This window comes from Pinus tabuliformis, chromosome J, assembly GCF_031772625.1.
Source record: "Pinus tabuliformis cultivar Carrire ecotype Pingquan chromosome J, CPIR1, whole genome shotgun sequence".
NCBI lineage: Eukaryota > Viridiplantae > Streptophyta > Pinopsida > Pinales > Pinaceae > Pinus > Pinus tabuliformis.
The window spans coordinates 131,872,120-131,899,238 of record NC_142295.1 but is presented as its reverse complement, the minus strand read 5'-3'; the positions used below and the strand labels follow the sequence as shown (position 1 = coordinate 131,899,238).

The following is a 27,119-nucleotide window of genomic DNA, read 5'->3' as shown; positions in this document are numbered from 1 at the left end:
GAATTCTTTCAACAAATGAATAGCAACAAAGTTGTTCATACTTGCAAACAATGCATAACTAATAATTGCACCACATGTTGCAAAGGAAACGTCGTAAGACAGTAGCAAATGAAAGACTAGCAAATAAAAAATAATGATTTTTTCATTCTTTTAATTCAAACTTATGACAACATAGGAAAGAGTAGCAAATCAAAATTAATGATTTTTCATTCTTTTAATTCGAATTTTGATCTTGAGCAAGCAAAGCTCACCACTCAAATGTAATTCCATGCTTCACAAGGTACCTTCCACTCAAGATGTGACTAGGAGACCTTTTTCTTGTTATGTTCCCATTCCTTTTCCTGTCTTGTTAGTAGTTCGCCAAAATAGGTCCTATACTTAAAAAGTAGAGTGTCTCCATTGTTGAATTGTGGAAAAATTCAAATACTCTTGAAAGGGTCCATGCAGTTGTGCTGTTAACATGACTATTCTTATCCTTCATTGCATTGAGAATAAATTTGAGAGCAACATTGACAAGAGGAGTAAGCTTATCAGGGGATGGACCCTCCAAAATTGATCCAAAGGCATAAGTAGTTGTCTCTCGACAACAAAGGGGACAACATCATCTCCCACAGTTCTCGCAACAAGACACAAGTAAGTTCCTCCATCCATAGAGAGATTCCATGCCCCCTCATCCTGATCTTGGTCCTCTTCTTGTTTCAACAATGTCTCTAATAACATTGGCACAAGAGCAAGAAGTTCTTGCTTAATAAAATAAAAGCAAGGCACATCTAAATCACCACTTAGGTCTCCTGCATATTCCTCTAGTATATCAATTTCTTCGTCACATATAGAACTCCAAAACTCGATAGCTTGAAGAGAAACCGTCTCTTCATCTGTTTTGATAGCCTTTGCTGTAATAGAAAATATGTCTTGCATGTAAGGGACAAGCTTCTCATAATGTGTAGAAGATATCAACACCAGGCATTCAAAAGAAACTTGTTGAATCCTTACTTTTGGGGACAGGGTTGCTTCACACACTACTCTCATAATACAATCCCTCTCTATATCATTATCAAAATTCATCTGAGTAAAATTCAAAGAATTACAATGCTCGAGTAGCAACAAGCCTAACCTCATTGTTAATCTCAGATGAATTCATTCCCTGCACAACAACTGTAAGGATGGAATTCACCTGATCTTGGGCAAGACTATCTGCAACAACCTCCTCACAAAGATATCCAAGAGTTTCTAGAGTGGCATGTTTTGGATGCGTGGGTGGTTCCTGTTAGCTTTGCTATGCAAATGGATTAAAAATAGATTCAAAAGGCTCTCAAAGGCTGCAAATATGCTTATAGTCATGCCCAAAATCCGTGTTTGTTGTTCAAATCATCAAGACATGACAAAAGCTACCCCTCCGATTTATTTTTTCCTTTGCATTTTAGCAAAATGCATTCTCCGATGAGATAAAGTATCATTCGATCCCCCTCCGATGCGATATCACTATCGGGAGGGGGCAGTGGCATATTATAAGCAAAATGGAGGTTTTCCAAAGGTCGGGCGATGTAGTGGTCAACACTATGATGCATTGCCGAAGGCCCGGGCCGGACCCGATTTCAAACAATAGCGCAGTTCAATAACATTTCGGGTCCGATGGCATTTCGGAGATTTTAGTGGCCGCTCCCATGTTTCCACCGATAGCGAAATGCCGATGTAATCTCGGCCGTCCATCCTCACCAGATCAACGGCCCGCATGCTATCGGTGATCACCCCTTATGTTTGGCTCTGACCAGCGGAGCCGAAATATTATCAGGGCAGGTCTTATAAAGTATATCGGGTCCGATTATTCATTCTGTTAATGTCCGCCGATTGGGTTTCGCCGATGAGCCGGACCCGATCTCAAATAAAGAGAGCCTTAATGCGATTTCGGGTCCGCGGGCTTTTTGAAGGCACTCTGATATGGGACCGATGGTCTGCCCCGATGCGATTTAGCGCCAACCGTTGGATTGGCCCACGCCGGATCCAACGGCCAGGATTTAATGATGGCTGCAGTGTCCGCTTATGCGCCCAATTTTCATAATTTTGCAGTGTTGTGAAGATTTTCTTTTTGTATTATGATAACAGGGGTATTTGTTTAAAGTTTGTGCAGCGCTCCTGCCTGCCACATCTGCCAAGGGAAATCATGCATCCTTAAGTCATGTAGGCTCGCTCCAAGCCCTATTTTGCTCCAGGGGGCCAGTCTTGGCCTCGGCTCAATCAACAACACTTATTCCTCCTTTTTGCATCATTTTTTAGAGGTTAAGGCTATTCTTGATCGGCCAGGGTGCCGATAGCTTTCCAAAGACCACAGGAACCTTAGCAGCAGTGATTTTTGCCTTGACAAAGACAGAAAGGGGGCTATTAGGCAGATAAAGAGTATCAGAGAGAGATAGTGGCCCGGGTCAGTGTCAAAGTGTATCAGGGAAGCGGCGGAGGGTATCAGTGGAGATATTACAAAGCAAATGAAGGCAGAAGGGGCCCCGGCAGTTTTAGCAAGGCATCATTGAACTGTAATGGCTCACCAACTCACAGATTTTGGCCACTTAAGGCAACAGAACCCAGAAAGGGAAGGGGAAGGGCCACTACACGCCTCAACCCAAATCAAATAAAATCATGAAGCATTAACGGCCCTGCCAGCGCAGCAGTCATCCTAACGAACTTAATGGGGCATCTTTGGCACGAGGGAGCTCCTATGCATCACCGCAGGCCACCCAAAATATCTGAATATGGTTATTTCTCTGTCAGAAGAGGAAGACGACCGAGCCATGCCTACCTATTGAGGGAATCAATCAGTTAAACAAGACAGAAGGATAGATTAAGACACCTGAAGCCTCAAAAGGCTGAGGACCATTGTAAACAAGTTATAAATAGCTTAAAACAAGATGTAACAGGGGTTCAACTTTTGGAGATTATTCCTTCCCTGTTTTCTCAAGCTTCTCATCTGCAGTCTTTAGTAATACAAGCTTCTTTTGCTGTTACATGTTTAATGTCCATTTCTCTTCTGTTCTATGCTTGCACTTGAACAATTTGTTCAGGTTTTCTGAGTGTTTAAGGCCAGATAACTGTCATCTTATCTTTGCTTTGATATATCATATTTGGAAGTTTCTTGGCTGCCTATGGCTAGCCATTTATATGTGTGATTATATGTGCATCTGCTAGTATAGTCAGTAAGTTCATTTGCTGCCTCTAACTAGCCATTCATATTTGTCCATGTATGCAATCTGCTGGCATAGTCAGTGTTCTCCATCTATCCATTAAATCTACAAACTATTGAGCATTAGCAGTCTAAAGCCTTGTGTTGTTAGGGAATGTTCATGCATGTCTTGAATGTGAATAGAGCTGAAATGGTCATCCGACTTGATCCAAACCATATTTCATTCCAATATTTCATAGAACTGTTGAATTTTTTATATGTTACCAGGCATCTCTGATTTACAACCTCAGAGAGTTTCCTGGAGTGCTAACATAATTGGCGTCGTTGCCGGGGAGAAGAGAATCGAAGCTCAGCTTCCCTGGGAGACGACACAGCTTCAAGCTTTGATGACAGACAAGGTTTGAACATAGACGTTGGTTGTAATCATCTGTCTGGTGACTCCACTGGAGGAAGGCCATCCTTTGGCGACTCCACTTTGAAGTTCTGGCTCAGTTTGTGAGGCATACTAGAAGAAATCCGCAGAAGTCTCCAGCTGTCCCAGTGCCTGACCCTGAGAAGATTGTTAACCCGAAGAAAACATCACAGAAGGGAGCATCAAGATCAGGTAAGCCCCAGAAATCTTATTTGTCTCTGCATGAGAAGTTCTCAGTTGAGGATACGCAGTTTGAAGATTTAAAGCCTAGTATTGCTAATGAAGAAGTACCTGCAGAGATTCATAAAGCTCCTTGTCCATTTAGTTCCCCTTTGAATCTCAGTCCAAAGAAAGCTTCCCATATTGTCCAAAACATCCCAATATCTATGCCATCCATTACATTATTTCCTACTGCCCCATCTGCTAGTGTCCTTCCACAAATTCCAAACATGGCAGGACCACAAGCACCCACCAAAATGGAAAGAATCATAGCCGCCAGGTATGGACCTTTAATACTGCCCACTCCCTTGAATGCCATGCCCACTGGAGAATATCAGAAGTATATGCCCAAGTTCACTGGGACTGAAGGTGTCACTGCTGAAGAACACCTTGAGTCATTTTATAGCTATGCTGATAATCTGGATATTAGTGAAGATGATGTGTGGATGAGAGTCTTTGTCCAAAGTCTAGATGGGGAGGCTAGGAAATGGTTTAGAGAACAAGCCCCAAGATCTATAGCAGATATCGAAGCTTTAGACGATACGTTCCTAAAACACTGGGGAGATAAAAAGGACTTGCTATACTATCATACGGAGTTTGGAAACCTGAAGAGGGAAAATGGAGAATCCTTGTCTGATTTTAATAAAAGATTCAACCGTATGTATAGTAAGATACCAACTGAGGTAAAGCCTACCCCCACCTCTGCCAAACTTGCCTACGCCAGTGCCTTTGACTCTGATTTCTGTTTGCTGTTGAGAGAAAGAAGATGTGCCACCCTAGCTGAAATGCAGGATGCTGCACTAGAGGTCGAATCTAACATTATGGCTGCAGAAAAGCTCAAAAGTCACGCTGATAGAAGGAGGAAGAGAGGCGAGGCTTCTTCTGCTTCATCCTCAGATACCAAACTTGATAAAATGACTAGAATGATCGAGTCACTGTCTGCTAAAATTTCTAAGCTGGAGATTGAGCAGAACCCTGGGAAGACAAGGCTCCCAGGCACATTTGCAACAAGAAATCCGAATCCATTTAGAAGAACCAGCGAACAATTGCAAATCATTCAGAGGGGTAAAGAAACCAACGAAGATCAAAAAGTTAAGGCTCCTTTCCAAAATGTGGTTATGGAGGAAGAACAGATTGAAGATGAAGATGAAATTCTCTGTATGGAAGATAAAGGCAGTGATGCCTTTTTGACATTGGCTGCATACGAAGAGTCTTTGTTGCAGGAGCAAGATAGTCAAAGGTGGGACAGAGAGGCTGTTCTACAAACTGGGGAGCAGCAAAGATATAACCTAAGGTCAAATGCAAATAATATCAAGGAGGATCCTGCCCAAAAAGCTGTCGTCCAAACAGAGGCCCAGAATAGCAGACAGAGAAGACCAGCAGCTGATCCAGTCACCCTCAAAGCACCAGTTCAAGAGGTAAAAGGTTCTGACAAGCTACCTCCCTCTTTCAGCTTCGAATCAGAAGTTCAGAAGTTAAAAATAACTGTGCCTCTGACAGAACTGGTGAAGAGTGAAATGTTTAGAAAGCCTATCCTTGAGGCTCTCGAGCTGAAGAGCACACGAACCTCCACTGACTTTGTCAATTTGCAAGACGATAGGCCTGCAGTTGTGCTAAGCCCAATGACTGAACCTGCCAATGATAGTTCCCCATCTTTTTATGTCTCCTTGACCATTCATGACAAAATTCTCCACAACTGCCTCCTAGATACAGGTGCCAGTCACAATCTGATGCCTAAAACTGTCATGGAAGAGTTAGGCCTTGACATCACCAGACCATATCATGACCTATTCTCTTTCGACTCAAGGAAGGTAAAATGTCTGGGATTGATTAAAGATTTAGCCATTTCCCTAACCCAGCTGCCCATGAAGAGCATAATGATGGATATTGTGGTGGCAGATGTCCCTCCTAAGTTTGGCATGCTGTTGTCCAGAGGGTGGATTAAGAGACTAGGTGGAACATTGCAGAACGATTTATCTTATGCAACTGTCCCAGTATTCGGAGGAGAGAGCAGGAGGTTATATAGAGAAGCATAGCTGGCATATATCATTAGCGATGAGAAGAATCCTACAAACCATCCCATATATGCAGTGGACACTGATTTTGGAGCTTGCATTCTCCAAATAGAAGAATCTCAGAAGGCTGCATTGCAGATCAGGAAACCAACAACTCAGGCTGAGCATAATACAGGAGGTCAGATTTGGGAGATGTTCTTTGATGGAGCATGTACCAAGGAGACTGCAGGAGCAGGGGTGGTGCTAGTGTCTCCACAACAAGAAACAGTTCAATTGTCTCTAAAGCTAGTTTTTCAGGTGACAAACAACATAGCAGAATATGAAGCACTGCTGTTGGGCCTTCATGCCGCCAAAGACAGAGGAATGAAGAAGCTGAAGGTATTCGGAGATGTTGATCTGATAATTCAGCAAGTGAACAAAACATTCCAAGCAAAGCACCCAAGGCTAAAAGCGTACAGAGATGAGGTATGGAGAACCAAAGAGTTCTTTGAATTTTTCTGCATTTCGTATATTCCTAGAGCCCAAAATCAGCTTGCCGACTCCCTTGCTGTCCCAGCTAGTTTGTTTATACCTCCATCGCCTCCCAAACTAGTTTATGAGGTACAAATGAAGTATAGACCCTCCGTGCCTGATAATGTCCACCATTGGAGGGTTTTTGATGATGATGATGAGTTAAATAGGTTTCTTCAAGTCATTGTTGAGTTTTCTGAAATGCAAATTGACCAAAATAATGATGCTTTGTTAGAAGATCCCAAGTCCAAGCTTAGAAATAAGATTGGAAAGAATAGCATAGTCCAACTTCCTAGCAACCATATTCCTAAGGGTCTAATTCCTCTTGAGAGATTGTTTGATCACAATGATGTGCCTAACAAAGCTGCCCAAAAAGAAAATCAAACTGCAGTTTGCAAACATGATATTGGAGGTCCAGGCCACCCCAAATTCATAAATCTGTCCTCCAACCTATCTGCTGACCAGAGTGCTGAATACTGCAAATTAATGAGGCAATTTGCTGATGTGTTCGCTTGGGAGTACAGCGATCTGAAGACATATGATGAAAATATAATTCAACATAAAATTCCGCTTGAGAAAGACACTATTCCTTTCAAACAGAAGCTGAGACCAATGAATCCTATGCTCCTTCCTCTGGTTGAGAAAGAAATTAAAAAGTTGCTGGCTGCTAAGATCATAGTGCCTCTCAGATATTCTAAATGGGTGGCGAATCTAGTTGTTGTGAGGAAGAAGAGTGGAGAAATCAGACTATGTGTTGATTTCAGGAATCTAAATAAATGTTCCAAAAAGGATAATTATCCTCTACCAAAAATGGAGCATTTGTTGCAGCAAGTCTCAGGTGCCAAAGTAATGTCTTTTATAGATGGTTTTTCAGGTTATAATCAGGTTGTTGTGCATCCGGATGATCAGGAGAATACTGCATTCACCACTCCTTGGGGTACTTTTATGTATTCCAAGATGCCTTTTGGGTTGATGAATGCTGGAGCCACCTTTCAGAGAGCTATGGATATAGCGTTTGTGGGAGAAAAGGATAAATTTGTCCTTATCTACCTGGATGATATAACAGTATACTCCAGTAGCCATCAAGACCATGTGCAACATTTGAAGAAAGTGTTTTTGAAGTGCAGAAGGTTTGGGATTTCAGTAAATCCTAAGAAGTCACAGTTTGCGTTAGAAGAAGGCAAGTTGTTGGGACATATTGTTTCTGCTGCAGGTGTCCGAATTGACCCAGAAAGAGTAAAAGCGATACAGACCTTGTCTGTCCCGAGATCGAAGAAGGACATCCAGTCTTTTCTAGGCAAGATTAATTTTGTAAGGATATTTATCCCAAATTTTGCAGAACTCGTGAAGCATATTACCTCTATGTTGAAGAAGGGGTCAGAGATCAAGTGGAATGGTGTAGCGAGAAAGTCATTTGAGTCCATTAAAAGGGCAATTATGGAGGCCCCCACTTTAATCAGTCCAGATTATAGCAAGGAGTTCCACATATTTTCTTTTGCCTCTGACGACACCCTTGCAGCAGTCTTATTGCAAGCAGATGAAGAAGGCTCAGAGCATCCGGTGGCATTTTTCGGTAAAACCTTAAGGGATGTTGAGCTGAGGTATGATATTATTGAGAAACAAGCGTACGCTCTTATCAAATATTTGAAAGCTTTCAGAGTATACGTCTTGCATTCCAAAATAGTTGCATATGTGCCTTCTGCTGCGATAAAGAATGTCTTAACGCAACCTGATGATGATGGAAAAAGAGCGAAATGGATTGCAAAAATGATAGAATTCAACATAGAGCTGAAGCCTACCAAGCTGGTAAGATGTCAGGGGCTTGCCAAACTGTTGGCTAAAGAAAATTGCAAATCTTTGGACGTCGATTTCTTGTTCAATGTAGAAGAAAATGGTCTAATGAAAGAGCATGAAACAGCTGAATCGCAGAGAGGGCAGTCGGTGGCCGAGAACCTAGCTTCATGTAATTGGTATGCTGCAATAATTAAATTCCTTTTAGAGTTAGAAGTTCCTTCAGAATTGTCTCAAAGTCAAGCAAGAACGTTAAAGCTCAAGGCAATGAAATATTGCATCAATGATAGCTCGCTTTATTGGAAGGATCCATCTGGAGTGCTTTTAAGATGTCTGGACAAAGAACAGTCAATAGAAGTTATGCAGCAGTTCCATAACAGCATGTGTGGAGGACATCATTATTGGAGAACTATAGCCCAAAAGATTCTCAGAGCTGGGTACTATTGGCCATCTTTATTTTCTAATGCCTTTTCTTTTGTTAAATCTTGTGACAGGTGCCAGAGATTTGAAGGAAAGCAGCAGTTAAAATCCCTGCCCCTAAAGCCAATAATTACAAAAGGACCTTTTCAGCAGTGGGGCTTGGATTTCATTGGTGAAATCAACCCGCACTCCAGTGGCCAGCACAGGTGGATATTAGTTGCCACTGATTATTTTACGAAATGGATTGAAGCAATCCCAACAAGGAAGGCTGATCATAATGCGGTAATGAAATTTTTATCAGAAAACATTTTCAGCAGATTTGGTTGCCCACATAAGCTTATAACGGATAATGCAGCAACCTTCAAGGCAAAAGAGTTGGTGGAAATGTGTGATTCAATGGGCATTAAGCTTGTTCATTCCACCTCCTATTACCCCCAAGGGAATGGTCTAGCAGAATCCTCTAACAAAAGTCTGATCAGGATTATTAAGAAGCTGTTAGAAGATAATAAGAAGAATTGGGATGCAAAGCTCAAATATGCACTATGGGCGGACAGAGTGACCATCAAAAGATCTACAGGCTGCTCTCCTTTCAAGCTGGTATATGGTACTGATGCTATTTTTCCAATTCAGCTTACTCTTCCTGTGGTAAATTCGCTCCAAACAGCGCAGAATGAAGAAGATGTTATGGCCAATAGAATCACTGATTTAACGGAATTATATCAGATCAGAGAGCAGCTGATTGAAAAAGCTACAGCGCATCAGCAGAGGATCAAGGAAGTCTTTGACAAGAAGGCAAAGAGAGACAACTTGCAGGTTGGGGATTTGGTTATGAAATGGGATGCATTTAAAGAAAAGAAAGGCAATCATGGGAAATTTGATGCTCTCTGGACAGGCCCTTTCATCATTTCACAGATTAAAGGGAACAATACCTTCATACTGAAAAGTATGGAGGGAGAACCAGTTTTTGATGGCCCAATTAATGGGCGGTTTTTGAAAAGCTATGTGATTTAAGGTCTTTAGGCCTTAGAACTGTAAATATTTTATTTTTTTTCAGTTTTAGTATAAACAAAGTAGACTCCATGCCCAATGGAACACTAGGAAATTTTGGCTAATTTGTTTTCTACAGGAAAGGCATTGATTTGCAGTTCTTGAGACCTCACAGGGAGGATCTCATCCCCAGAAGGAGCCAGTGTTAGCTTTGCTATGCAAATGGATTAAAAATAGATTCAAAAGGCTCTCAAAGGCTGCAAATATGCTTATAGTCATGCCCAAAATCCATGTTTGCTGTTCAAATCATCAAGACATGACAAAAGCTACCCCTCCGATTTATTTTTTCCTTTGCATTTTAGCAAAATGCATTCTCCGATGAGATAAAGTATCATTCGATCCCCCTCCGATGCGATATCACTATCGGGAGGGGGCAGTGGCATATTATAAGCAAAATGGAGGTTTTCCAAAGGTCGGGCGATGTAGTGGTCAACACTATGATGCATTGCCGAAGGCCCGGGCCGGACCCGATTTCAAACAATAGCGCAGTTCAATAACATTTCGGGTCCGATGGAATTTCGGAGTTTTTAGTGGCCGCTCCCATGTTTCCGCCGATAGCGAAATGCCGACGTAATCTCGGCCGTCCATCCTCACCAGATCAACGGCCCGCATGCTATCGGCGATCACCCCTTATGTTTGGCTCTGACCAGCGGAGCCGAAATATTATCAGGGCAGGTCTTATAAAGTATATCGGGTCCGATTATTCATTCTGTTAATGTCCGCCGATTGGGTTTCGCCGATGAGCCGGACCCGATCTCAAATAAAGAGAGCCTTAATGCGATTTCGGGTCCGCGGGCTTTTCGGAGGCACTCTGATATGGGACCGATGGTCTGCCCCGATGCGATTTAGCGCCAACCGTTGGATCGGCCCGCGCCGGATCCAACGGCCAGGATTTAATGATGGCTGCAGTGTCCGCTTATGCGCCCGATTTTCATAATTTTGCAGTGTTGTGAAGATTTTCTTTTTGTATTATGATAACAGGGGTATTTGTTTAAAGTTTGTGCAGCGCTCCCGCCTGCCACATCTGCTAAGGGAAATCATGCATCCTTAAGTCATGTAGGCTCGCTCCAAGCCCTATTTTGCTCCAGGGGGCCAGTCTTGGCCTCGGCTCAATCAACAACACTTATTCCTCCTTTTTGCATCATTTTTTAGAGGTTAAGGCTATTCTTGATCGGCCAGGGTGCCGATAGCTTTCCAAAGACCACAGGAACCTTAGCAGCAGTGATTTTTGCCTTGACAAAGACAGAAAGGGGGCTATTAGGCAGATAAAGAGTATCAGAGAAAGATAGTGGCCCGGGTCAGTGTCAAAGTGTGTCAGGGAAGCGGCGGAGGGTATCAGTGGAGATATTACAAAGCAAATGAAGGCAGAAGGGGCCCCGACAGTTTTAGCAAGGCATCATTGAACTGTAATGGCTCACCAACTCACAGATTTTGGCCACTTAAGGCAACAGAACCTAGAAAGGGAAGGGGAAGGGCCACTACACACCTCAACCCAAATCAAATAAAATCATGAAGCATTAACGGCCCTGCCAGCGCAGCAGTCATCCTAACGAACTTAATGGGGCATCTTTGGCACGAGGGAGCTCCTATGCATCACCGCAGGCCACCCAAAATATCTGAATATGGTTATTTCTCTGTCAGAAGAGGAAGACGGCCAAGCCATGCCTACCTATTGAGGGAATCAATCAGTTAAACAAGACAGAAGGATAGATTAAGACACCTGAAGCCTCAAAAGGCTGAGGACCATTGTAAACAAGTTATAAATATCTTAAAACAAGATGTAACAGAGGTTCAACTTTTGGAGATTATTCCTTCGCTGTTTTCTCAAGATTCTCATCTGCAGTCTTTAGTAATACAAGCTTCTTTTGCTGTTACATGTTTAATGTCCATTTCTCTTCTGTTCTATGCTTGCACTTGAACAATTTGTTCAGGTTTTCTGAGTGTTTAAGGCCAGATAACTGTCATCTTATCTTTGCTTTGATATATCAGATTTGCAAGTTTCTTGGCTGCCTATGGCTAGCCATTTATATGTGTGATTATATGTGCATCTGCCAGTATAGTCAGTAAGTTCATTTGCTGCCTCTAACTAGCCATTCATATTTGTCCATGTATGCAATCTGCTGGCATAGTCAGTGTTCTCCATCTATCCATTAAATCTACAAACTATTGAGCATTAGCAGTCTAAAGCCTTGTGTTGTTAGGGAATGTTCATGCATGTCTTGAATGTGAATAGAGCTGAAATGGTCATCCGACTTGATCCAAACCATATTTCATTCCAATATTTTATAGAACTGTTGAAATTTTTATATGTTACCAGGCATCTCTGATTTACAACCTCAGAGAGTTTCCTGGAGTGCTAACAGTTCCATTTATGGGCCACCCATGTTGATTAATAATTTCCTTATGAGCTCTAACCACTGGCCTTAGGGTAATTCAATGCCAATGATCTTTGCTATAACCTATGATGAAGTAGATTGAGCATCTGGAATAGGTGAAGAAAGAGTTTGTAGTAAGAATCCCTTGATATGATTCTTCACGGCTCCATCCAGGGAGATCCATCTCTGTAATGCGCATTGATCTTTCAGGATTTCGGCTCTCACATCCGAAATTCATGTTTTCCTTCAAGGACTTGTTTCACATCTGGAATTCATCTTTTTCTTTTACTCTCAAAGTGAAAGTAGAAGATAAAAACTCATAGTTAGTTCACAACTTAAAATTAAGATACCTCAACCAGATTCCTTTGAAATGCATACTCTTAAATACTGAAAGGGCCTAAATTCAAGAAGCTTTGCATACATTTTACGTGGATTAAAACAATATCAGAGAGTAAGTTAAAGTGAATGCATAGATATATATTTTGCAACAAAAGCATTGTCCTTAAATTTCCAGTGGCAATAATTTCATATCAATTGAAATAGCTCATATTAAGCATGAAGCAATTGCACAAATCCCACTATACAAAGCAAAAATTCTTATTAAGTACAAGATGGACCTTCACCATGATAAATCAGAAAAGATAAAGACAACCCTTAAAATTGACCACTTGAAGGTCAATGAATAGAAAAACTAATAACTACTATATTCCATTTGAATCAATCAGACACAGACTAGGCAGGTAGATTAATGACATGCTTGGGATTATCATTCCATGCAATAGTCAAACAAGATGCATGAATTGAACATCCATACATCCACAGACTTCCAACCAAAAAATAGCAGAGTCATCCCATCCACAATAATACCTATAGCATTGGCCAACATTAAACAACAAACATGCACATGAGAGCACTGCGAAGATAGACATAAGCACGGGAGCAAATAGAAGAATATTTCTACAAGAAGGAAAGAATGATTCAAATCAAATTAGTAATGCATTGCAAAAAATTATTCTGCATATGCATGCTTGATTTGAAGCAATCCTAAACATAAATGCAATGGATAAAGGATATTTAACCTATCAAATTAATAAGGGGAAAGACATGGAAGATAAGAAGGTGGAAATGCAGATGCTAATATTTGATCAACTTGGCTAATGCATCAATGTTGAGCCTAAGAAACAAAATGTGCTTTCTTTTAGATGTAATAGAAGAAGGACTATTAATCACTCTAGCCATTTACAAAGTGGCAGAAGTAATGATAATTTTTTCTTGTTATGCAATCTTGACATTGCCATTACTTATTTCAAACCAACCTTTGATGCTTTTGTAAGCACAACAAAAGCACCCAAGGTGGATGTTTTAGTTGTTGATAGAACAACAATACTGAGAGTTGCTTTCATAATCATGAATGTAGTTTAAGCTCTTTGAGGCCCGCTAACAAGCAGGACTTGGGAAAGACTTTCATAATCTTGCTGCCAAGCAATGGAAGAGATGAAAAGTTAGCAGAGGTAGGAATCAAATTCCCAGATCCTCTCAACCAAACAACGACATGCATTTCCAAACCTTCTGGACACAATCAACTCGAAACAACTTGATGCACAATCATGTGAACCTATTCTGCAGTCTCCTTAATCAGTTGATCATCAGATGACAAGCATTCATCAATAAAGTCATTGTAAAAGGCATATTGTTGCAGCAACGGTACAAAATTTGAACCCAATGTATTAGCCAAGTCACCTAGGACCCCAACTGCAACCTTTGTTACTTTCTCATCCCTGCATTAACATGTATGAAAATATAAACGTCTATCAAAATTATGAGAATGAAGATTAGGTAAACATAATGAGCATTGAAAACCTTATCTAATTCTGATAGCCTTGGAAACCTTAGGAACACAACCTTGAACTATGCCAGCTTCGCCCATAAGTCTTGACCCCGCAACATTAAAAATCCCATTCCTCCACAAATGTATGTCTTTTATTTCAAACCTCCAAGAATTATTGTTGTTAAATGTATTTTCTTATTGCAAATTCTTCTTGTGTGAGGTGCATTATTACAATTCCTATTTTTTTAGGACAAAGGAGAGTATGAATGAAGAATGAAATCCTTCACATAAGGATATTTCACCGTAGCAGTAAGACATGCAAATATTATGAACATCACATAAATAACAACCATAATAACAATCCAAAAAAGACCCACGAGGCACAACATTGAAACTACCATAACAACAATCCAAAAAAGACCCACGAGGCACAACATTGAAACTACCATAACAACAATCCAAAAAAGACCCACAAGGCACAACATTGAAAGTACTTGCAATGTTAGTAAGGGAGGGAGCAATCACAACATCCTTGGACCCCATAGAATCTGGTGGGATCAATCATATAACAGTTAATGGTGGTCCTCTATGTTTTTCTGGCCCTAAATTTTCCATCTTAGAAATTTTGATTTTTACTTTTGTGCTCAAGTTGGCCCAATAGTAAGTACTATTATATGGGTATATTGTTGTTAGGATATTCCGACACATAGGAAATAGTTAAGTATAACTTGGTCTAGTGTATAGTTAGGTAAAGTGTGTTTCTTTAGTATGTACTTTTTGTAACTTACAAGTCACGATATGTTCTAGACATGGAGTGATCTAACGGTTAATTCTCTCCTTGGTATTATCGACGCTTGATACGTGGCTTAACACCCGATTGGTCCATGATCTCTATTTAAAGAGCATGGAGGGTCATTTGTAAGGTGACCGTTCATGAGAGAAGCTTATGTAAATTTTCTTTCTTTTACATTAATAAATTTCCTGAAGTGTTTGAGTTGGCTCAGGTCATGGACTATTTCCCTCTTTGAGGGTATTAACCATGTCAAAAATACTGGTGTACTGATCTGTGATCTGTTTGTGAGCAGTGTCCTTTAGTGTTCTATCTGGGGAACTTACCCTATAAATTCCTACATGGTATCAGAGCTATTTGAGGGCCACATTCGTTGGTGATCCAAATCCAAAGCCGGTACAACTGCATCCGACTGTTGTTTCCTAGATCTATTGTTTCTGACTGCTTTCGGGCCGAGAGGACTGCTCTATTACGTTAGGAGCATATGTTCCAATGAGTAACCACTTTCGTTTCACGCGAAAAGGTTTCCGGTAGCCCTAGCTACGTCATTTTAAGATCTAGAGGTATACAGTCTTTACTTGTAGTTTTAGCTATTTATCTCTATATTTATTCTGGTTTATATATCTCTCCATTTTTTATGACCAGATCCATACCTTTCATTTCTACGTATGCTCTTTGCCCTGCAACTCTGTGCGATCTGTGCAAATCAAAAATAGAAAGGAAGGATTTTTCTCATGCATATGCTCGTTTTCGCCGCCCCTTAATGTGATCTTGGAAAATCAGAAACATTGAGGAAAGTATTTACTTTCCGGTGAAATCTAACTTCAAGCCATAAGGTTAGGTTTTTTTTGCATGTCTGTTTTGGGTTGTGTGGTTTTTTGTTTTGTAGGGAAAAGGGGCTTTCTCAAGTAAACACGCACTCCAAAGCTTCAGTGACCAAAAAAAAAAAAAAACAAGCAAACCTTCCTCTTTTCCAAAAATTATGTACCTTTTAAACTAGCTCACTTGATCGAAAGTTACTTTATGAGAATAGAGGTCTTGGGTTCAAGTCTTTCATGTTGTTGAATTACTTTTTCAAAAAACACATGTAACTTATGTTTTAAAGTTACTTTATGTAAAAGTATTGTCACCCATTATAAAAAGTGATTCACTTATAATTCTAAAGTCTCTTTATCTTTTATTTAAGTTACAATTTAGTGGGTAGTTCATAAAGTACCATTGTAAAAGTGACTTTCACTTATTTATAAAAGTGAGTCACATAATTTATTTATTTTTTAATCGGCCTAATTTTTCGAGATCTTTCCATTGGAACACTTAGTTTCAGCATCTACAACTTCAATTCCTATTAAAATGGAAATTTCATGCCAAGTTATTCTTAACAGCACCAACTACTTCCAATGGTTGTCCTACATTGAGGATTTACTTAGAAGTAAATGTCTTTATAAAATAGCCTCAGGCCAAGAGACTAAACCTAAAGATGAAGATAAGCAAGCCAAATGAGAAAATAGGCAAGATCAAGCACGTGGGTTGATAGGAATGTCTATTTCTCTAGACCTTGGATTCCATATCGTAGAACTTGATACCCCTAATGAAGAAATGAAACAACTCAATAAAGTTTTTGGAATTAAAAATGAAATTAGAGTCCATCAACTCGAAAATGAGTTGCTTACATTAGACCCCAATAATTTTTCTTCCATTGAATATTTTATGTCCAAGTTCAAAACCCTTAGACTTCTCTTGGAAGGTGTTAAGGTTAAGAAAGAAGATGGTAGCCTTATCTATTCCATTCTTACTAAGTTGGGACCAACCTACTCTGTGTTTGTTTCCACCTTCCATTCTACAAGAGAAGCCTTTATTTCTCAAGAACAAGACTACAAGTCCCCCTCTTTTGATGCATTTTGTGATTCTTTAATAAGAGAACAAGAAAAACTCTTACATCTTGGTCTTCTTAATATTGGAAACTCTTTTAAGAAAGCCTTAGTAGCCCAGTAGCAACCAAATTCAAAGAATCCTAAAAGGAAACATCCTAAAAAGAATGGTCCTAGACCAAACAAGGGTCCTAAGCAATTTCAGTCTCAAAATGAAAAATCAATTCAACAAAGTGATAAGGAAAATAAAAACAAAGGGAAGAAGACTAATAGACATTTCAACTTTTGTAATCATGATGGCCACTTAGAATCCAAATGCTTTGAAAAGATGGAAGCCTTGGAAGCAACAATGAAGAAACATAACATCCATTTGGAGCACTCTTCAACTTCATTTTCAGTAATAACACTTTCTGCATGTGGTTGTCAAACATCTCGGTCTGGTTATGCACTAAATGTATCTTCTTCTTCTCATTCTCATGAGTGGCTCATTAATTCTTGAGCTTCTTATCACATGGCAAAAAAAAAGCCATGTTTTCTTCTTTAAATGATTGTAACACCAAAAATATATATGTTGGTGATGATAGATCTCTTAGTGTTGTAGGGAATGGAACTATTCATTTAGACAATGGTCATTTTAATGATGTATTATGTGTTCCTACCTTATCCTGAAACCTTCTATCTGTATATCAGATAACTCATTCAGGTGAAGGTAAAATCGTTGAATTATCACCTCATGATGTTGTAATTAAGGACCTAAGAGATCCTAAGCAGATTTTAGCTACTAGAATTGTTGATGATTCTACAAGGTTGTATAAGTTTAACAACTTTGGGTCATCAACTCTTCCCTCAGTATTTGTTGCTCATAATGATGAAGTGAGCAAGCTTTGGCATGAGCGATTTGGTCACTTAAACTATCGCTCCCTTCAAAATCTATGTAAGGAAAATATGGTGACAGGTCTTCCTATGGTATCTTGTAGAGATGGTGTTTGTTCCGGATGTGTACTCGGAAAACATCATCATGATAGTTTTGAAAAAAGATGTCTCTTGGCTTACCTCAACCCCTTGACAACTAGTGCACAATGATTTATGTGGTCCACTTCCAGTTGTTTCATTCTCTGGCTACAAGTATTTCTTAACTTTCACTAATGATTTCTCCAGATGCACTTGGGTATACTTCTTAAAAGTTAAGATTGAAGTCTTTAACATGTTCTTGGCCTTTAAGGCCTTTGTTTAGAAACAATCTGGACATCAAATTCTTAAGCTAAGATCTGATAATGGCGGAGAATATGTTAACAACAAATTCATCAACTTTTGCATTGAGCATGGAATTCAATTGCAACATATTGTTCCATATACTCCACAGCAAAATGGTGTAGTTGAAAGGAAGAATCGCACCTTAAAGGAAATGGCTAATTGTATGCTTCAATCTAAAGGGCTTAGTCTTAATTTTTTGGCAGAAGTAATGAACTGTACAAATTACATAGTAAATCTCACTCCTACTGAGGTTTTAAAGAATATCACTCTAAAAGAAGCATGGAGCTCAATTAAACCATATGTAAGTCACTTTTGTGTTTTTGGAAGTGAAGCATGGGCCCATATTCCCGATGAGAAACATAAATCCTTAGAACCTAAGAGTGAAAAATGTATTTTTGTTGGATATTCTGAAGATGTCAACGGATATAGACTTCTTCCACCTAAATCCAAAAATGTTATCATTAGAAGAGATGTAAAGTTTTTTTAAAATATATCGGCCTATGAGCCTAGTTCGGCGGATGAGCCACCTCTCTCTATCCCATCTACTTCTGAAAATATTTCTTCTTCAGATGATGCCATCGACGATGGCAATCCTCCTCCACCTTCTCGGGATCCTCCTTCAACTCCTCAACTTCCAAAATGGGTCAGTGCTACTCGGGATGCAATAGGTGCTCTTGCAGGTGATCCTACAGATCATCGACCTACGCATTTTCAGTTCTATAGAGCCTCTTCTTTACTGGCTCAAGTTTCAACAAATTATGATCCTGACACCTTTGTAGAAGCTTCAGGCCATCCATATTGGGCAACTATGAATGAAGAATATCGTTCATGATTGGCAAATGATACATGGGATCTTGTTCCTCTTCCAAAGGGACAAAAACTTGTTAGATGAAAATGGGTTTACAAAACCAAGTTTGGACCAGATGGAAAAGTTGATAAACATAAAGCTCGTCTTGTTGCTAAGGGTTTTTCACAAGTTGAAGGCATTAACTATACTAAAACCTTCTCCCCTATTTCCAAAATGAACTCTATTCGCCTTGTCTTGTTGCCTCTTTCAAATGGGAATTTCATCAGATGGATGTTAAATCTGCCTTCTTGCATGGGGACTTGTATGAAGAAATCTATATGGAACAACCTTCTAGCTTTATACAAACATACTCTAGCCTTGTATGTCAGCTTAAGAAATCCCTTTATGGTCTCAAGCAAGCCCCTTGGGCTTGGTATGCCAAAATGGATAGCTTTCTTTTAGATACTGGCTTTTCTAGGTGTCATTCTGACAATACTGTCTACACCAAGAAAGTGGGTAAGTCTCTTATCATTCTTGTTCTTTATGTTGATGATCTTGTCCTTACTGGTAGTGATCCCCACCTTATAAACCATGTAAAGTCCAGCCTCAAAAAGCAGTTTGAAATGACAGACTTAGGACATTTGCCTTATATTCTTGGTCTTCAAGTATTTCAATCCAAGGAATGTGTTTCCCTTTCCTAGTTCAAGTATGCATGTGATCTTCTATGCCACTTTCACATGGAACACTGTAAGCCAACCCCTTCTCCCTTTTAGTCTAGAGCCAAACTTTCAGTCACTTGTACTTCCCTTGAAGTTGATGCTACCTTATACTGTCAACTTGTAGGAAAAAATTTGTATCTGACCCATACCCGTCCTGACCTTTCATTTGTTGTTGGCCTTATTGCTCGGTTTATACAAAACCCACATGAAAGTCATTGGAAAGCAACTAAAAGAATACTTCACTATGTTCGAGGTACAATTAAGTTTGGGATTCATTACAGTGCAGAAGCATCTCCTCTATTGGTTGGTTTCACTGATTCTAATTGGCCTAGTGACCCTAATGATTGGAAGTCTACTGCATGTTATGTCTTCACTCTTGTTTTTGGACCTTTACATGGGCTTGCAAGTAACAAAGTGCTATTTCTCTTTCTTCCGCAGAAGCAAAGTATCGTGGCACTGTAGAAGCTAGTAAGGAAGCCCTGTGGCTTTGTCAAATCCTGTCAAAGTTTGGCTTTCAGCAGCAGCATCTGACTACACTTTGGTGTGATAATCAAAGTGTCATTCAACTATGCAAAGATCTAGTCCAACATCAGCGCAATAAACACAGTGAAATACACATGCACTTCATCATAAAGCTCATTCATGACCATGTTCTTGAAGTGCAATATTGTTCAACCTATGATCAAGTTGCAGACATCTTTACAAAGGCTCTCACAGAGGCAAAGTTTACTAAACTTTGATTTATGGTTGGAGTTCAGGAAGTTGTCACTAAGGGGGGATAGGATCTAATGCCTCGTTCCTTCTCCTATTGTGTCATATTTGTACATCCTTCAATCCTATCCCAAGTTTTTCTTAAGGGGGGATGTTAGCATATTCCAACACACAAGAAATAGTTAAGTATAACTTGGTCTAGTGTATAGTTAGGTAAAGTGTGTTTCTTTAGTATGTACTTTTTGTAACTTACAATCCGACGGTCGCGATATGTTCTAGACATGAAGTGATATAACGGTTCATTCTCTCCTCAGTATTATTGACACTTGATCTGTGGCTTAACACCCGATTGGTCCATGATCTCTATTTAAAGAGCATGGAGGGTCATTTGTAAGGTGACCGTTCATGAGAGAAGCTTATGTAATTTTTCTTTCTTTTACATTAATAAATTACCTGAAGTGGTCGCATTTGCTCAGGCCGTGCACTGTTTCCTTCTTTGAGGGTTTTAACCACGTCGAAAATATTGGTGTACTGATCTGTGATCTGTTTGCGAGTGGTGTCCTTTGGTGTTCTATCTGAGGAACTTACCCTATAAATTCCGACAATTTTAATTAATTAAATGATGTTTCAATGTATGCAACTCTCTCTTCTTCCTGGGAATTCCTAGAGTGACATGTCTCAGTAGTTTCATTCCTACTTTGGCTAAATATTGGGTGGTTCTTGGTGAAAGAATAAAAACTAATGACATTTATCCATTTATGCTCATCAAAATTCATCTCCAAAGATATGAACAAATTGTATGTGAAAGATTCCTTCAATTGTCAAGCTACAAAGCACTAGGTTTCATGCTAATTGATTGATCTGGTAAATCTGACACATAAACCATATCAAAGTGCTACGTGTTTCTTGTAAGAAAAACAAATTGTATTTAAATACTATTGCAAGAATTCAACATCTAATCAGAGATCATGTTGTAAAGATATTTGAACTTGTAAATCACAACTCTGTTAAATGGCACTTGTATGTCCAAAGGAGATGTGGTCAAGCATATATTAAGCCTTGATAATGACCAAAGTTTGTTACAATTAAAATTTGCCTTAGAATTAACCACATAATTTTTTTTAATAGAATTAACTACGATGTGATTAAAAATACATTAAGTTAAAACTACAATCTAACCATTCTTCTAGACCATAATAACAATACCTTCATATTCTCACATCTTCCCTTGATGAATAAACTTAACTTGTCTTAAACTACAAAAGTATTCAGTGTAAGTTAGATTTCTTTTGATTTTTATAATATATACAATCTTCAGTTATAAGGAGGAAATCCAAAACCTCAGAAAGTAATAGGTAAAATCTTATGATATTGGATACAACCCTTCACCACAAGGCAACTCTAATCAAATTAGAGGTACAAAAGATAGTCTACACAAACATCCATACACAATATCATCCTCGTGCAGAATGAACACATACATGCCCATCATATCCATCAGGAACATCAACCCATTCAAGCTACATTTCCAACTCACCAGACTCGATATTATGCAGCCTTAAGCACACATCCTAAATCACATTGCCATCAACATACTGGATGCAACTTTCTTTAGACAAATAATTCTCCTTTGATGGTACCAACTTGAGAATTGGTTTGACAGATGATGCTCTCTTCAGGAATTTTCACATTCTTACATACTCCCTAAAAGTAATTTAAACAGTAAGTTAGGCTCAACCAGTAATTTAAATAGCCTATTTTCCCCTCAATTTTGCATACATTGAATTGCTAATTATAATTACAAATTAACATCCACAAAACTTGTAAGATTTATGAACATACTAGATTGATATAACAATTTAAATAACTTCTAATTTCACCACCATTATCACATGTTTTAATTGTTGGTTATAATTATTAATGACTACCACATCTAAAGTTGTTTAAAATAGAGTTACCTGGTATTCTTCAAAGTTTTGGAGACCCATCTCTAAATATAGGTAGAATTCATCCATGTATTTTCTAAATTCCACACCTGTTGCATATGCAAGAGCTCCTATTTCCATCATTCTTCCCCATGAATAGTGGCACTTTGGTATGGGCATAAGTGGATTAGCCATCAAGGCTTCAACACCCTCAGCAGACTGCATCCACCAACAGGAAAAAGTGGAAGAAATTCTGCCAATAATTACCCATCATTAAGCAGAAATAATATATCAATAATCAAGTTAAAAGGAAATTTTTCATTCTACATGAGTTTATCATTTTGAGGGTGTTTGACAAATTCTCTTTCAGAGCCTAAATAACTTCCATTTTTAAAGCATTTTCAAAATTCATGCTTCTATTCTTTTTTGTAATTCACAGAAAGAAAATTAAAGCATGGAACATGATGTTGATGTTCACTATAATATACCCATTTCATCATATATCAAAGTCCTTCATCTGCTTGTGTCCATGATGCTTCGACCTTTGTTATAATTGGCATCCAAGGTATTAACTTTTTAAAAGGTGCCAACTGGATGATATTGGGTTGGCTCAGCCCAAAGACAATAGAAACCTGCATAGGTATCTTACATCCAATATATGGTAGAAATATTTTGTCCATTAAACAACTACTATTGTGTATGGTTATTAAGGTGAAAAGAAGTCACAAATTCTTAATTTTGTGGCAGTCATAATTTCCAAACAAAGGGACACCTCTCGACAAGGTGAAATGGTTCTCTGCTTTCTTATTGGCAACAAAAAGTAACAAAAACGTTCTACGAGATGGAAAGCATTGTAAGAACCACCAAACATAGAGATATGTAGCATTAGTTTCCAATTCCATGATGGGTTCATCTAGGAAACTACATATAGCCTATAAAGCCATCCACCCAATAATTACTAATGGTTAAATTAAAATTGTAGAAGCCCTATTTCAAAATATACATGCCTTTCTGCATAAATATATACATAGTTGACATAGAAATATTTTATTTATGGACCACATTGTCCACTTTGAAATGTTTTTTTGTTATTCATATATTTTTAAATACACTTCAATAATGAAAAATTACTTAACACTACATAGTGAAATATTTTATTTATAATTCACAATGTATTTTTTTATTTATCATTATTAATATTTTTTAAATGCCACATATTAAATTTATATCAAGAATTTAATTAATTACACATTTCTCAATGATTTTTTTTTACTCAATTATTTTTTGTCTTTGAACATTGGAATGTTTTATTACATTGTCAACATTAAAATATATTTTCCCCTTTATACATGTATATTCTATTCATGTATATGATATTGATATTGAAATAAATAACATGGATATATAAATAGTTTAGTTTAGTCATGTATTGAAATGTTTTTGAAAAGTAGAAAATGACACATCTTCTTCTCAAAAGTTAAAAAATAAGATTACTTGTTTATTTTATTTACTTTGTTTTATAAGAAAGCTAATATAAAATTATGATGCTTCACATGGACATACAAATATATTATTTATGGTTGAGATTAAAAGTGGTATCATTGACATTATATTATAATTAAAAGTAACAACAAATATATATTCATTTTTATTTGTCAAAGTTGTTTTTTATTTATAGGGTATTTCATTTTTATTTTAGAAGGGACATGTGTCAACTCCAAGTTACAAATTTCCCTCATATAGTCATAAAATACTCATCTTGGTGCAAGTTTCATATCTCTATTTCATAATGGTTACGAATATCAATCACCCAATTTTTTTTTCTTCATTTTTTTTTATGATGGTTTGAGCTAGGTGGGGATCTGAACTTTGAATCTAATGATTTACATGACCAATTGAGCTCTCCCCGTGTGCTTGAATTTGTAAATTCAATTTATATTGTAAAATGGAAATTTATTTTTAGCTAATATTAATATTATATATACATATATATTTAACATTTCCACATATAAAAACATTCTTATTTTTAATTATATGTTTACTAATTAAATATAATATGTTTTTATATGATTTTTAATTATATATTATAAAAAGTTATCGGGTTGAATGAATATATGTGTGTGTGTGTGTGTGTTGTGGTTGTTGATTAAGCAACCCTTTCATTCAAGTATTCCATGTAAAAGAAGAAAATCTCATTTTAATTTTCGTTAAAATATATACACACATAAAAATATAAATCCATTTAAGTATAAATTCATTTAATTTTGAAATATATATATATATTTTTTCCAGGAAAAAAATCATAATTTTATCAATGAAAACAAAATTACATGTTGTAGATGCAAAAGCATTCCATTAAGCCAATCAATGACTAGTGATCATAAAACCATGAACAAACTAGTAAAAGGAGGAAACGTTACACTTTTCTCCACTTTTTCTTTTCAACTTTCTGCCATTCTCCTTGTGATGGCGTGGAAGATATGATAGTTAGTTGAATGTCTTCTTCCTTTCTTGGATTTTCTTTTTTCTGAATCGGAGCTTTTTGCAGCATGATGGCACTTAGTACCCCAAATCTATTGTTTTAGGAAACTTCTCCGGCTGCACTATGGGAATAGGTATGTCTTTCCCAACATCATTTGTATCCTCATTTTCTATATTTTCTAATATACTTTGATTTCCTTCATTTGAAGGGAGTCCTAGTTCTTCTTCTTCCTCTTCCTCTTCTAGCGGAGGAAATTTCCAACCTTTGGGCTGCTTTCTTGGTTTCTTCTTCCTTCGTGTCTCTCTCTTTGCATCAAGACATGTATTTTGTAGGTGTCCAGTTTGTCGGCATATTCGGCATCTAAATGTTGTGTTTTCAAAATCTAAATAGTGCGTCCAACACTGCTAATTGTGCGTCAATTGTATTCGATCCAACAAGCCTCTACTGAGGTCCACCTCCACACATATTCTGGTGAAAGTGTAGATTCGTTCTTCAATTCTTTGCATATCTGTCTTGATGTATCTCCCTGAGAGATTCCCAATGCCTTCTAGGACTTTTTGATGCCAGAAGTGAAGGGGGGATTATGTAACCCAACCGATACCAACATTCTTGATACTATCATTGTGTTTGCAAAAAATTATGGAAACCATGGGGTTACAAACAATCTTGTATATCCCCAAAATCATGGCCCTTCACGTAATACATAGTCTCGTATTTCTGATGATGCAAACTTTACTATGAAGAATCCTTTTGAACATATATGAATCTCACAATTTAGATCCCAATTTGTGAGGATCCAGTGGAATAGATCCATTGGTTTTGGCTAGAAGCTGTTGAATCTACATATAACCATTAGGGCTTCATAGATGGAACACATATCTTTTGTTTATGATAAGTTTATATTCATCTCTGGCACTTGATTCAGTTGTCCCACAATATAGGGCCTAGGGGTATTATGTGTATGATCTGGAGTAATTGTTGTTGCTTGTTTTCCTTTGAGGATTTCTTTGAAAGAAAGACCTTCGTTATTATGCCCTTGATTTGGTGTTGTATGTTTAGGAATACTGGATCCTGTCATTCCCCTAGTGCTCTTTGCTTTGCTTGATCTAGTAGATCCGCCTCGGGGTCTCAGGTTTAGGATGACGATGGATAACAAAGAGACATTGTATTCTTGAAGAAACAGTTTGTTCTGCATTGTCCTACCACCATAGATCAAATTCTGTTGATTCATGTGAATTTCGAGCTTATCCCAGATATTTAGCTTCAGGTGGGTCACTTTTTGGGACGTGTGGACCCAGATCAATGTTTTTTTTCCGTTTGGATGTTTGACAAAAATTGAATGGGGTTCTGCGGTTTCAAATTCGATGGTTGAAGGTCTAAAAGTTCCAGATCTGGATATGGATCTGCTTTCTGATGCATGGGAGGATTCATCAAGACCCAGAAATTCCCAAGAGCTTGTCGAGAAAACCCCCGATCGATTGCACTTACTGCTTCTGTGTGCAAGGTTGAAGTTTCTGTTGAGCACTGTGATTCTGTTGTTGATGCCAGATCTAGCATATGTCTGTCGCCCTTGGATCCAGCAAATTCTCTGTCCTTGAATCGTGCCTTCTTCAAAGAATATTTGTCCTCCATTGTCATGAAAATATTCCATGCGATTAGATCGGAGGCCGACTCGCTTCTGCGATAGAGCGATGCAAAGGGCACCTCCAGATCCCATCGAAAGTGGAGTAGATCCACTGCATGGACAGGCCGAAGAGATTCCTGGGTTCCGTCAATGGATCTAATGGTCGAACCCACTTCTGCGAGCAACAATCGGTGTGTCTGTTACTTGACATAACATCTTGCAAAGGTAAAATGATCCAGAGGCCACTACGTGTCTGATCTCCAAAAGCCCAGATTTTCCCCGTCGAATACTTCAGATGCATATCAAAGCTTTGTTGTGAGGGCCTGTGGTAGATTGCTAAAGAATACTTTGAGCCCGGTGATTAATATTGGCACAGTGAAGAGGACCGATCTGTTTTGGAGAGAAAAGTTGGTGCTTCTGCCAGTCCAGCTCGAACTATGGCTATCTGCAAGGGTGCCTAGAGAGGCCATGGCGAGTTCAACCCTCTTCGCATACCATTCTGCTTCAGAGAGCAGCGACACCCTATCTTCGCACTCCATCAAAAAATTCTCCCCCCTTGACCTATATATATATATATATATTTAAATAAATATAAACTCATAAATTATACATATCAAAATTATTAAGCGATAAGGTACTTAATAAATTATTAGTAAATTTAAAATTAAATTCAATACAGAACGAAAAATATATCTCACATAAAAAAGATTTGCACCTCCACTATTTAATAAATTTGGAAATAAAAATACTTTCAATCATAAACCATAGTTTATGGTTCTTTGTTAAGATTTTAAGGATATAAATTTATCTTAACTATTTAATAAATTTGAAAATAAATTTGCTCATAACCTATATAATTTTGGGGGAGATTTTAAGGATATAAATTTATTTTAAAATGTAAAAATTTTGGCTTCATAAGCTGTAAAATGGTTGTGATACTTTTTTACTTGTGACCGTTTTGATGATATAATGTTTGTAAAAATTTTGCAGTTTTTAAAATAAGATAGCCCAATTCTTTTTATTCATTTTTATTTATTTATGTTGATTGAACCAAGTGGAGATCTGAACTTTGAATCTAATGATTTACATGACCACTTGAGCTCTTCGCCTGTGCTTGAATTGGTAAATTCAATTTATATCATAAAATGGAAATTAATTTTTAGCTAATAT

The 27,119-nt window shown here is 38.0% G+C and overlaps 1 pseudogene; it reads right to left on the bottom strand.

Annotated features, from left to right (window-relative positions):
* Positions 1-349: 349 nt before the first annotated feature.
* Positions 350-25,957, bottom strand: LOC149225971 (importin subunit beta-1 pseudogene; annotated as a pseudogene).
* Between the last annotated feature and the right edge of the window lie 1,162 nt (positions 25,958-27,119).